The following is a 14,765-nucleotide window of genomic DNA, read 5'->3' as shown; positions in this document are numbered from 1 at the left end:
GTTAGGACACTTGCCTGGGATGTTGAAAATCTAGTCATGTCCTACTCTGGCTGATTCAGGTTGATTGTGTCTCTTGTTTTCCATAACTTATAAAACTATTTGAGGCACTGTAGAGATCCCTGGGTTCCATAAATACAGGCGTACAATCAATGAAAAGAACTAACAACAATTAACTTTATTGTGGAGCAGCAGACAACATCTACAGACTATTTATCTTTTTGTAACTCACTAGCTCAGTGGTTCACAACCTTTTTAGACTTGCAGCACCCCTGGATAGATTCACAGTGCCCTTTGGAAAATGCCAGCTTTCAGTTTTCACTCTCATTTTTTTGTTTACAGAAAAATAATAAAGCAGTTTTCTATTGCAAAGAACTTGGAATGACCACAACTTTGGATTTCTATTTGAAATAGCTACGTTTGTCTTGTGAATCATGTTTGCAAACCTAACAGTGCTAACATTCTGTGGTAACCCATGGTACTCCTGAAAAGATCTCAAGGTATCCCAGGGTGCCACATCACCCTGGTTGAGAATCACTGCAGTAACCTAACTGAGGGACTGTTTCCCAATTCCTATAGTTTTCTAAGTAAGGAAGTGTCTCTAAATGATAATTTCTATTACTGTAGGTGGGTATCTCTCTATATTTCCTGTTGGAAGACTTTTTACTTTGTATAAATAGTTATGTATTTGTTAGTCAGGAAAGAAACTCTCTATAGCCCAGTGAGTACATCTAGAATGTGGGAAGCTGAGGTTCATAGTCCCTGTTCTGGATCTGGCAGAATAGGGATTGGTTATGCTAAATGAATGCCTGATTGGTAATTTGGTCTTGCTCCCTCTCTCTCTCTTTCTGCATAAACCCCCATGGAAAACCTTTCCCATGAAACTCTTACCAAGACTAGCACCTTCTTCTTAAAAGTTTTGATTTTATTGAATTGGTATTTTCTAATGAAAAGCCAGTTTTACTTCCAAATACTGTCACAAAGTAGGGTTAATACAGACAACTGTCTCTTGCACTTCTTAAGGCTAATTTATAAGGCTCATTCCCAAACAGGTCCATACTGAGCACTGAAAGAAGGAGCCTATGGAAAAAATAGAATGTCAACATGTAATTGAGGACTACCATAATGCCTTTACACAAGGGGGACAAATTAAGATTGCACTGGTAATTTTAATTTTGATATATCCTGAATTTTAAGTGCAAAACTTGGAACCTTAATTTTCTTTTAACATGTAGTTTTGCATATGACATCTTAGGCTTTTACAAAACAATATGAAAGAAAAAGAAATGTTATCATATTGCAACATATTCATACATAGTTATTGATAGGATTGGAACCTTGGATCCATCTTACAGATCTTTGTTACTTTAAATACTGGGCTAGGGACAGAAGTTACACATATACCAATTTAAGTAATCAGAAACTGGTTTAAAGCTGTAACAGAAGAAGTCCAGTGTATGTGAACTAGTTCCAAAATGGCTGAAACTGGTTTAAGATAAACCTGGTTGAATGCAGTATCTGACTTAACTAATTTGGGTCAACCCAGTTGTTGAAACTTCTGTCCCAGTCCTAGTCCTTTCCTGTCCTTTCCTAGTTCAAGTTAAATCACAGTCCCCCAGCATCCCAGCATGCTTTCCAGCCCTGGGTTGGGCTGTGCTCTGTGCTTAGCCCTGGAGTTAACTGAAAGTAGTAGGTTGTCACCTGATACATGGACTGATACAAGAGGAAAATGGGACACTTCCAATGAGTTTCACAGGCATTTACTGATAGCAGAGGAAAGTTGAAACATGGGAATCTTGGATTTCATTCCAGTTCTGAATGGTAGTATGCTGTAGTAATTGTACACTCTTCTGTTCCTGACCACTTTGAATGGTGCATGTCCCAGGCCTGTCTCTCTCCACTTGCTTCCCTCTACTGGTTCCTCATTTTGCTCTCATGCTCCTCACCATGGGGTAAAATTGTGCACATGGAGCAATTTCATATGTTAAAGCCTGCCTTATTTTACTTGTGGTAAACTGTTTGTATGTCAGTACCCTAAGTCTTTTTATACAGCTAATCCATGTCTTCCTCTGCAATTTCTTTGTTCTAATTCAAGTCTTTTTCCTTCTCATCTTCTTTTGTTATGCCAGTATTCTTCCTCAGACTCCTTACCCTGCTCCCTCTCATCCTCTCCCAGTCCTAATTTCTTGGCCAATCTTGTCCCATTTGTCCTTGCCCAGCCAGTTCCCTAGCTCTTTGATAGCTCTCAGTCCCAGGATTTTTGTGGAATCAATCTTAGGCCATGGACAGCAGAAGAATGACCCCCACCTCTCCTGCCAATAAGCTGATTGGTAGGAGAGGGGACATGATCCTCAGAGAGCTCCCTGATGGTTAGTTTTTGGGTACTCTCCTTCCCTCCCTCTCCCTTGGAGGGAGGAAGGAAAAGCAGAGAACTGTGGGATTCTAGGTGTCCTCAACACCAGAGAAAAGCTTACAGCCAGTGAAGTTAATTTGAGAGGGGAGAGATACACCTGGTTGGATGAGGCAGAACTTTCTTGCAAGAGACATTTTTCTTCCCCAAAAAAGCCCTTGAACGGCCATATGATTTCTTTTGTGCTGGGAGAAAGGCTTTTCTCCGAGTACAAATGTAATACCTGTATGGGTCCCTAGTCTCTTTCCTACATCCCTAATCTTCAATTTTCTTTCCAAATTTACTCTTTGTACTGTAGCCCCCCTTATCCCTACTGTAATTATTTGAAGGTAGTTATTTGAAAGTATTCATAGCTGCCTGGTAAACAGCAGGGGGAAGAATTAAGAGACAGTCACCCTGAAGTCATAGAATTATAGAGAAGCATGGCTAGAAGGGACCTCTATAGGTCATCTAGTCCAACCCTCTTTTGGAGGCAGAATCATCCTTATCCAAACCATCCTGTACAAATTTATAATCTAATTTCTTAGTGAAGCTACCATCAATCCTGACACAACAAAAGAGATAACACCCTAACCTGCCACAGAAAAAGCAGAAGGATTATGGCAGCCAATATCCTGCTTCTACACAAGGTTGTTAATATGCATTCAAGAGATCCCAGGTAGAGGGCCACCCTCTCAGCTACAGAGGAAGGCAAAAACTTTCACAGTCCATACCAGTCTGACCACAGGATAAAATTCCTTCCTGACCCCAAATATGGTAATCAATCTGACCTTGAGCAGACAGGCAAGATCCTCTAGCCAGGAACCTCTGGCTTTAATTCCCAGGAGGAGCATTGGCACAGCCCAGTCAAAATCACCAGCCTTGGCTTCAGCCAACACTCAGTGTCTATGAGGAAGATTTTTTTTAAAAAACCCTGACACATGTAGCAGAAAGGAGGGGCAGGGACAGGATGGGACACAGTATTTCCTCCCAGCTACCTGCAGCAACCAGCAAAGCCCAGAAGCATGGGAAATACCCAGAGTAGAACATAGTCAAAGTTATGCTTAGATCATTCCTGACCATTGGCTGTTCAACTTCTCCTTGAACACCTCCAGTGATGGAGAGTCCACAGCTTCCCTAGGCAGTCTATTTCACTGCCTCACTATTCTAACAGTGAAGAAGTTTTCTTGATATACAATCTAAACCTACTTCACTGCAATTTCAAGCCACTGGTCCACATCCTTCTCTTTGCAGCAAGAGAGAAAAGGAGTTCTGCCACGTCTTTATGGCAGCCCTACAAGTATTTGAAGACTGCTATCATGTCTCCTCGTCAGTGCATTCTCTACAAGCTGAACATGCCTAGCTCTTTCAGCCTGTCCTTGTATGACTTGCTTTACCAGTCTTTTTATAATCTTGTCACCCACCTCAGGACCCCTTCTAATTTTTTCACATCCTTTTTAAAATGTGGAGCCCCAAACTTCACACAATACTCTGGGTGAGCTCTCATCAGTGCCAAGTAGAGACACTATCACTTCCCATGTCCTGAACCTAATGCTTCTCTTGATGCATCCCCAAACCACATTTGCCTTTTGTGCATCTGTATCTGTTTGCAGATTCATGTTGAGTTTGTGATCTACCAAAACTCCCTGATCCTTCTCCATGCTGCTGCCATCCAGCCAGATGTCACCCATTTTGTATTTGCATTTTTGATTATTCTTTCCAAGATGTAGCACCTTGCATTTGTTAGCATTGAACTTCACCCTGTTAGCTTCAGCTCAGCTTTCCAATTTCTCAAGATTCTTCTGAACTACATTCCTGTCCTCCAACATGTTCACAGTCCTTCCCAGTTCCATGTTGTCTGCAAACTTGCGCAAGAGGCTTTGTATGCAAGCACCCAAATCATTAATAAACATATTGAACAGCACTAGATCCAGGACAAGCCCCTGTGGGACTCTACTCAAAACCACCTGCCATTCTGACATGATTCTGTTTATGATTACTAGGAGTGTGCAAAGCGGGTCATATTTGATTCAGATTCGGATTTGACCCAATTCGGGGGACGGTGATTCGATTAATTGATTCGGATACCTGTCCCTGATTCAATTTGGCTGAATCCACATATGAAGATTTGATGTTGATTTGGAGAATCAGTGATTCGGCCATAGACACAGCTTTAAATTTTTGTTCTATATACCTCGAGGTACCAGGCACAGCTTGTGAATGCTGAAATGGTGGAGCGGATGGAGTGTCCCCACAGGAGGAAGGGGGGAAGGGGCGCGTGCTGGGCAGTGGACCCAGAAGTGAACCAGAAGTACCGTAATTTACAGTCAGTACCATACATAACAGAATGTAGACTGCTGTTCAGCTTTTCTTAGGTAGGCCTGATATGAACAAAAGCAAGATGTATATGGTGATGTAGCTCATCACTATGGAGACATAGTGTCTCGTGTAGACGTGTCCAGTGTGTACTATTACAGTAAGTCATACCAGATAATATACAGTATGTGTGACATTTCCTTAACTTAGCTCAGTGTAATCCCATGTAAGAGATATCAGAATCTATCTGATAAGGTTCTAATTTTAGAACACGCAAAATAAAGACCCAGTTTTTCAGGGTGTTATATGCCTTCAACTGCAGGTAAAGACAGCTCCTCATATAATCGGTCCTGGAACTATTTAACAGCATGAGTTTGAAAAATGTACGTATTTTTACATCTTTGGAGATTGTCAGTCATTTTGTACCTATTTATTTCTCAGTCAGACTCCACTTACAACCTGCTGCTAGAAAGCTAGATAATAGAAGTTTAAATATACAGGATAAAAGATATTATTATAGGGGGAGGTATTGTCAGAATAGTTTGTGTGTAGACAGAAAGAGGGATTCTTTCATTTCACTTGCTAGGGATGACCTAATGAACTTGCTTGTGGTTCACAACAGGTGACCTTTCTTCACTGAGCCTTCATTATGAGCTCATTCTTTGTTTCACTTGTGCGTATGTCACAATGTCATAAAAAGAAATGTGTCCAGTGGATCCTGTGCCACCATAAGGAATTGATGTTGTTTTCAGTATATTGGCTTTTGTAGCTTATTTTTCAGCTTGTAAACAAATTAAAAATTAGATGACAAGATTTTCATAGTAAGATATTGGAAAAGCAAGTCACATATTAAACAGAAAATGCCTTTTTTATTGGGTATTTCTCCCTCCCACCTTCCCCCCATATTTCAGTATCCTTTATCTTTAAAAATTCAAGCAGCTTTTCTAGCCCAAAGGAACAGGTATTAAAATAGTTGTTTTTTTATATCAAGACCACATCCACCCTCAACAGGAACAGATTACCTAGAATTTATAATGTAATATTGTTTCTCCGAGTCATTGTAATGAATCTGCGTTAGTTTATTGTCACTTATGCTCAGCCCCAACACATTATCCAAATGATGTTAGGTAGCTTGCATATCTGAATGTTAAAGTCTTATAAATGTTAGCTGCCGCTCTAATTTAGAACTTGAAGGGATGAAATGGTCTTTATAATGAGTGTTTGTTTAGTAAAAGAGTGATAAAATCTTAGGCAAGGCATTAAAATAAGATTAGGGCAACAGAAGCACAGTGAAAAGTTATAAAATACAAATGTAGCTTAAGTTTTGCTAGAGTACCTATTACTGTACTGATTCAACTTTGTTCAGATTCTAATGCTTGGTGCTAATATCACATCTATTCCACTAGAACAAAAAATAAAAGGAACAGAGGTTTGAATTAGGTGCCACCAGTAAGCCACCATCCAGTACATCTTACTTCCTTAATTAAATCATTGTGTTATTGCCTAACATCATATCTATGCTTCATCTTTTATTTTTATACTATAAATGTCGATACCAAGCTCCCCAATCCATGGCTTTTGTTACCTTAGGCAAAATGAAAAGGATATTATCTCACAGTCTACCACCATTAACACAATTTTAGTCACTAAACATTTCTTCCCCCCCAATAGTCTTCTGCTGCTACTGTTGTTTCATGCCTTTTCTTGCTCGAGGTGGGTACAAATTTCATAGGACTTTTGTGACTATCTATATGTCACATTTATCTTTGTAGTTGTACAAAAATATTGTGACTCACAAATCCCATGTAGTTTAATATGTCAAAGAATTGTGCATATCACATAAGGCATTAGAAGAATCTTCCAAGACTGCATTCAAGACAGAATGGTTAAAAATGTATGGTGTGCCAACCCTGCAGCCCCAGAAACTGGCACAAGAGGCAAGGGGGAGTTCCTACTTTTGTGTAGAAAATCATAGGGGTTAGGCTTACAAGCTAACAGGCTAAAGGGAGGGAGCATGTAAAGATAAAGAAACACCAACACTGTGGTAACATATACTCAGCACCTTAATTTCTGCCACTCCCCCTCCCCCCCACACTCCCAGAGGTGTCCCCAAACAAGACTTTAGTCCCTAGAGTGCTCAAATAGCAGCCTGCAGCTGCCCTCAAGTCTGAGTGCAGCTCCTTCAGTCCACAGTCCTGGCTGACAGAGCCAGTGAGCTCTCCAGCTCTTCTGTGCACTCCTCCTTGTAGGGATGACCGGGTTCCATGTACATGCTGCTTTCATCCCCATCTCAAGCTTCCTCTTCCTTTTTTCCTTGCTCCCCAACCCCTGGGGGGTTTTGGGAGCTGCAGTCCAAATTAACAGACATCACAGCTCTGCAGACTGCCCCTGGTTCTACCTGCTGTTGCACACATTGCATTCACATTACAATAATTTTAAAAAATAGTTTATTTTGTAATTTTACAATCTGATTGTTTTATGGAAATTGGAATGTTTAGTTTAAAATAAATATTTTTCTTTTAAAAAATAAACCTGTTTAAAATTGAAATGATGATAGCTTGTTTTAATGCCTAAATTTACTGCAATCTATTAAATGCATTCAAATAAATGAAAACATGCTGCATGAATGAACCAACCTCAAATGTAATGAATTTTTACATTACAAAGTGAATAGGGAAGAACTTCTTTTGTATTGCTATAGTCAACTCCAGCTTTATAAGTATGTTAGGGCAGTGGCTCAACCTTCTAGCCCCACAGGCTGGATGAGTGGTACAGGGCCACTTTGTGGGTGAGTTCCCTTGTGCAGGGTTAGCACATGGGTACAATCCCCTGTGCCGACCTGATCCTGTGTACCAGAGCAGGCCACATGCTGTCCCAACTCTGCTCAGCCCTATCTTGTGCATCAGCCCAATCCTGTACCAATCTGACCCCCTGCATGGCCCAGTCTTGTGTGCTGGATCCAGCTTGCATGCTGGTCTGACCCTGTGCATGGCCCAGTCCCACATGCTGGTTCTGGCTGCACACTGGCTCAATCCTGCACACTGAATCTGGCTGTGAAGTGACCCTTTATGCTAGTCCCACTGCAGACCAGTGATCGAATATGCAAAGCTATGTCATCCAGCCCGCAGGGTTCCTGACAGATCCAGAAATTTGGCAGTAGGGGAGCAGCAATTAATGCAGCCACCATTCCCCCACTGCCAAATTTCCAGACTTTTGGGAGCCCTGGGGGTGGAAAGACGTGGTTCCATGGGCTGGAGGTTCAGCACCACTGCATTATGGTGTTGTGTACTGCTTTAAGCAAGCATATTACTTTAGTCTTTACAAAGAACCAAGTGTCGGTCTTAAGTTTTGCCAGCGTGCAACAAAATAATGCACAATTCTACAGGGCCAGGAAGTAAAATGCAAAGGAGTCAACTGTTTTTAACTTTGTGGTTCTTGCATTTAAATTAGAAGGGAAGTCCTGGGTCCTGCTCCTTGAATTCTTTCTATATTTCACCTGATCCCTGATTAATGTAAAGTATAATCATAATTCTGTGGCACAAGAACAGGTTAGAGACTATGTAAAAAAGCTGGACATATACAAGTCCATGGGGCCAGATGGGATGCACCCAAGGTTCCTGAGGGAGTTGGCTGATGTGATTGCAGACCCACCAGCCATCATCTTTGAAAACTCATGGCATTTGGGAGAGGCTCCAGATGACTGGAAAAGGGCAGATATAGTGCCAATATTTAAGAAAGGGAAAAAAGAGGATCCCGGGAACTACAGACTGGTCAACCTCATCTCAGTCCCTGGAAAAATCTTGGAGCAGGTCCTCAAGCAATCCATTTCTAAGCACTTGGAGGAGAAGTAGGTGATTAGGAATAGTCATCATGGACTCACCAATGGGCAAGTCATGCCTAATCAACCTGCTTGCCTTCTATGATGGAATGACTGGCTTTATGGATGTGGGGAGACCAGTGGAAGTGGTATACCTTGACTTTAGCAAGGCTTTTGATACTGTCTCCCACAACATGGTCACAAGCAAGCTATGGAAGTATGGGTTGGAAGAATGGGCTGTAAGGTGGATAGAAAACTGGCTGGATCATCAGGCTTAGAGGGTAGTAGTTAATGGTTCAATGTCTAGTTGGCAATTGGTATCAAGTGGAGTGCCCCAGGGGTTGGTCCTGGGGCCAGTTTTGTTCAAGATCTTCATCAATGGCTTAGAAGACAGCATAGAATGCACCCTCAGCAAGTTTGCAGATGACACTAAGCTGGGGGAAGTAGTAGATACACTGGAGGGTGGGGTTAGGATTCAGAGAGACCTAGACACATTGGAGGCTTGGATCAAAAGAAATAGTATGGGGTGCATCCAGACAAGCCCAGCCGTGCGGTATGTGGCACCACAAACACGTCTGCTATGCCAGATACCACAAGGTCCGGTGTTCTCTATGCTGCAAGGGTGCACTGCACATGCATGTGCTGCTCCATTTTTTTTCCATGGTTTTTTTTACCTCTGAAGCAGCACTAACCTGGAGTGGTCCCTGCACCAGGAGTGGCCCCTGTGCAGCAGTCTGTCAGTGGGGGCTGCTGCCTGGCTGTGACCTGCTACCTACGATAGCATCCACCTCCTGTGGACCTGTGGCCCCATGGCTGCACGCATGCCAGACTGAGATGGGGACCACACAGCTGCCTGGGCTGTGGTATGGGCACTGTAGCAGAGCCTCCTGCACCTCTGGGCCAGCTGCCAGTGGGCCATGGCTGCACAGTTCACCTTTGTGTGGCACTGCTATCTTGTCTTCTGGTGTCTTGCCCTGGATCTGGGCAGCTATCACCTAGAAGATGTGCTCATTGTGGTGGCCCACTTTGAATTGTCAAAGCCTGGCCAGGAGGTCAGCCACCTTGTCTGCCCTCCAACTAGGTCCCTGGTGCTGTCCCTGGGCAGGCTCCTTTGCTTAGGTCCTGCCACTTGCCTCACCAGCAGGGATCCTGGTGTTCTCTGTTTCAAAACTGCAAATTTGCTCATCAAAAACCCAAATTCTCTCATTAAAATACCCAAGATCCATGTTCTTCTGTGATTAAAGTTGAAACTCCACTATATTTAGAAAGATCAGTTGGGTAATTTTTTTAATATATTTTCAATTTTAAAGAATTTTGGAACCCTATCATCATAACAAAATGAATTCTAAATATCTATACACTTTGGTGTTTGCTTTTGTTTTTTTTTATCATAGAAAAATCAGAGCTGCCCTTGCCCCCTTCGCTCACCAGGATGTGGGGCACCAAGCAGCACTGGGATGCCAGTGCCCTGCCCCTGCCCATGCCCTTGCCTCTGTCAACCCACAGCCCTGCCAATGCCCCTCATCCTGACCCACAGCCCCTGTCTGCCCCCACTAGCTCCCTCCTAGCAACAGCTCTGTCCCAGCACCAAAAATGGGTCCAGCTGAAGCTGCTCCACCCACTGCTTGTGGCTCTGAGTAGTGCACACCCTTACGTTCTGCTCCCTGTGCCTGTGCCTGGGTCCCAGTGATCCCCATGCTGTTCCAGGGAAGCCTTCAACTGGGGCTCAAGGACTGGGCTGGTTAGCCCTTTCCCTTCCAGGCCGGCCTCCCCCACACAGGAAGCTCTAGGGGGGTTCTAAGCCTGGCTCTGGAAGCATCTGCTACCCGGATCACTCCTTCATCCCTGACCCCCACCTCCCTCTCTTTCTTACACACACCCCTGCAGCTACCCCCACCCCTCCCCACAACCCATCAAACTCCCCAAGTGGTTCCTGGGACCAGGAGCTCCCTCTGGCTGGGGCCACATGTCCTACCATCAGTGTGGACATGGAGCAGGGCAGCAGAGCGGCAGTTGCCCCTGTAGCTGTGTTTGCTGCCAGCAGCTTCTGTCCCATCTGGCAGCTGGGCATGCAGGGTGTGAGATTTGGGGTGGGGATGTGGGGTTTAGGGGGGGAGGGGTGTGGGGCGCAGGGGTGTGGTTTATGGGGGTTGTGGGTGGGTGTAGGGATGGATGTAAGATTTGTGGGGGTGAGGATTGTGGGGGTGGTGTGGGTTTTGTGGGGCTAGGGTTTATGGGTGGGGGTGGTTTGTGGGTGGATTGTAGGTGTGAGGTTTGTGGATGGGGTTTGTAGGTGGATTGTGGGGGGCCATTGGGGCACTCATGGCCAGCTCCTGGCATAGACCCCCGATGGCTGCACATGGCGCTTGGCACCAGCCTGGTCCACTGGTGCACGCCATTAGCCAAGACTAGGCCAGCCCTTGATGTCATCGGCTCCCAGCACCACACATAAGAGCTGTGTTCCCTCAGGATGGGCCGGGTCCTGCCTCCATGAGCCACATGTGCCATCGGACTGGGCTGGCTCCATGGAGGCAGAACCTGGCCCAGCCCAAGGGTGTGCAGCTCTTGTGTGTGGTGCCAGGAGCCTGGGTAACAGCAAGAGCTGGCCCAGCTCCTACCCAATGGTGCATGTCAGTGGGCAGGACCCACACTGTGTGCCATTTGCAGCCGCCGGGGGTCTCTACCAGGAGCCGGCCAAGAGCACCCTGATGGCCTCCTGCTGCTGTTGGGGGGCTATGTGCCATGCAAAGTGGTGAGCAGGGAACCCACCCCTCCCACATAGTCCCCTCACCCCCACAGAGTTCCCCTCACTCCCACAGTGTCTCCACCCCCACCCACAGTCCCCCCTCACAGTCTCTCCCACCCCCACTCCCATCCCCCCGTACCTCCACATCCCTACTTACCTGAGACAGAACCTGGGTCTGATCCACTGCTGCAGCTTTGCCCCACTCCTGAGGCAGTGTGCTGGAGTAGCAGGGACATGCAGCAGCCATAGAGATGCTCTGGCTGTGTGCTAGAGCATCTCTCTGGAGGACCCAGCCTCTGGTTGCCTCAGGGAACACTCCAGGAGCACGCCCTGTGCCGCTTTTCTTCAGTGTGTTTAAAATTGATACTGGGAAATTCCGGTATAAAATTTAGAGTCCACCCTGAGAATATACAGCATGAGGAACATTTTTTCATTCCCAGTGTGCCTCTTGCAGTGTCTCAAGCTGCTTTGAGATGCCACAACAGGCATGTGCTTACTCATCTGGATGCAGCCATCAAGTTCAATAAGGACAAATGCAAAGTCCTGCACTTAGAGCAGAACAAACCCACGCACTAGTACAGGCTGGGGACTGACTGGCTAGACAGCAGCTCTTCAGAAAAGAACCTGGGGTTACAGTGGACAATAAGCTGAATATCAGCTGACAGTGTGCTCTTGTTGCCAAGAAGGCTAACAGCATACCAGGCTGCATTGGTAGAAGTGTTGCCATCAGATCAAGGGAAGTGATATCTATTCAGCGCTGATGAGGCCACATTTGGAGCCCTGTGTATAGTTTTGGGCCCTCCACTACAGAAAGGATGTGGACAAATTGGAGAGTCCAGTGGAGGGCAATGAAAATGGTGAAGGGTCTAGGGCACATGACTTCTGAGGAGAGGCTGAAGTAACTGGGCTTATTTAACGTGGAGAAGAGAAGATTGGGCATGTCTACATGTGGGCATTTAGTGTGCATTAGCCTGATTTAAGGTGCATTAAGAGTGTGTGTCTTCATGTGCACTCCCTTAATGCACCTTAAAAATAGCAATTATAGGTTAACTAGCCAATTGCCCATCAAGAATGATGCGGGGGGAGCAGGTGGGGATGGAGCCTGGGAGGAGTGGGCCCGGACCTGATGCAGGGGAGGACTGGGCCCAAGGGTGGGGAGAAGCTGGGCTGCCATGGCGGGGGGAAGGGGAGAGCAGTGGGCCCGGGCTGACCCGGCAGTGGGGGGGGGACAGGAGGAGCGGGCTCAGGGCCAACACAGGGGAGCGAGGTTGTGGGAGGAGTGGGCCTGGGCCCGTTGGGGGTAGAAGGCTCATTTTTTCCCCCCCTGCACCTGCCGTGTTGAGCTGGGCTGGGCCCACTGCCCCTCTCCCCTGCACTGTCATGGCAGGCCGGCTTTTCTCCCAGCTTGGGCTTGTTCCCCCCACACATCAGGCCCAGGCCCAGTCCTCCCCTGACCCTGCCAATGCCACAGCACACCTGCTCCTCCCCCCACCACACATTGGGCTCACTGGGGGACGGGAGAAGTGGGCTCAGGGCTGACACAGGGGCGGGGGGTGGACAAGGAGTGGGCCTGGGCCTGAGGGGTGGAGGAGGCCTGCTTCTTCCCTCCCCTGGCTGCTGCTGTGGCCGCATCAGGCTGGGCCTGCTGTTCCCCCCCCACATCGCGGCAGGCTGGCTTTTCCCTCGCTCAGGCCTGCTCCTTCCCCACATTGGGCCTGGACCCGCTCCCCTCCCCCCCGCGTCGGGCTTGGGTCTGCTTCTCCCCACCCCCCCACATCAGGCCCACTCGGGGACAGGAGGAGCAGGCTCAGGGTCAACATGGGAGAGGGGGGTGGGGGAGGAGTGGGCCCTGGTTTGAGTTGAGGAGGAGGCCCACTCTTTCCCTCCCCCAGCCACAGCTGCATCAGGCCAGGCCTGCTGTCCCCCTCGCCCACTTCAGTGGGTCGGCTTTTCCCCTGCTCAGGCGCGCTCCCCCCCCACATATGTTGGGCCTGGACCTGCTCCCCTCCCCGCGATGTTGGGCCAGGGCCCACTCCCCCACCCCACATTGGGCCTGGGCCCACTCCCTTCCCCCCATGTTGGGTACAGACCCATGTGGCAGAAGGCCACCTCTGTTTCTCCCCAAAAACTCTGTTCTGTGACAATTTGGTTAAGATGGGCCCTGCAGAGGGCACACACCTTACCCTATCTCTTTAGGTAACCTGAGCTGAGGGAGGGGGGAAACCTGCTCCCTCTGCCTACGTGACTGGCATCACATACCTGGGTGAGGGGCTTGGACTCCCTGGGGAGCTAGGAACTGCCAGTCTGCCCAGCAACTAGTGATGCATTTCAAATTGGTTGGCTGACAGCCAACAGGTGCTGGCCTTCATTGGACCAGGTAAATGAGGTCATAAGGGCTATATAAGTTAAGGACTGCCCAGGAGGTGGGGGGCAGCAGCCATGAGGAAGACTCAGAGAGGGAGAGAAGAGCTGGACCACCTGAAACTTGCTCTCTCTCAAAACTCATGATCAAGGAACTGCCTGCCTCCAGAGGGAATCTCCACCTGCCTCTAGGTGGTACTTGTAAGTAAGCTACCTGAGATCTAACTAGATATATAGCTTGCAGTAACTCAAATGCGTGATCAAAGGCCACCCAGCCATGCCAGTTTACTCTTTGGGATTTCTCTGATATTGCTCTACCCTGTACCCTATTCCAACCCTACCCCTTGTACCCAATAAAGTTCTCCTTTATACCTAGTATGGGAGACTTATTGGGTGTGGGTCTAGATTATGACTTGGGGTCCCCTTGGTTTGGCTGACTGAGGGAGACCACTACTTGTGCTTCCAACTGAGAGAAGCACCCCCAAGTGCTTGAAATGAGTCAAGTACCCTCAAGGGCTACTAGGCCTGTGTTTCCCAGGGTGCACAGAGCCAGAATCAAGCCCAGCCCTGGGTGGTGGCAATTTTTACCCCAGGCTAGAGGGTGTGCTCCAGAAAGGGGGGTGGCCAGATGCGAGGCACCCCCAGGGAGGCACTCGGAGCCTGGAAGGTGGTTGGGCGCAGTGAGGTGGGTGGCTCAACGCAGGAGCACCCCCTACTGGCCCACCACAGCCCGCTCCCCTCCCCCCTGCATTGAGCCTGGGCCCACTTCCCCTCCCCCGTGTTACCTGCAGGGAGCGGGAGGGGGGGGCGGGACAAGGCCAGCTGTACTGGCCTCGCCCCCCTCACTCCATCCCTTATGTCCCCACCATCATGGCGGCGGGCTGCCTTCTGTCAGAATGCTTCTTTGCATTCTGATTGGCTGTTTGTCAGCCAATCAGAGCACAAATAAAGCATTACGTATAGACATTTGATACCTACATAAGGCAAGTATCAAATTTAGGTGAGATTAGTTAAAACACATTAATGCACATGTAGACACATTAAAGCACATTAATGCAGGGACTTCAGTGCTGGGTCTGCCCAGCCACTAGGTGGCCAGCCAGAGCCCAGCTCCAGGGCTCCTGGCTGGCCACCTCTCC

The sequence above is a fragment of the Alligator mississippiensis genome, chromosome 4 (genome assembly GCF_030867095.1).
Source record: "Alligator mississippiensis isolate rAllMis1 chromosome 4, rAllMis1, whole genome shotgun sequence".
NCBI lineage: Eukaryota > Metazoa > Chordata > Crocodylia > Alligatoridae > Alligator > Alligator mississippiensis.
Note: the sequence above shows the minus strand (reverse complement) of the source record.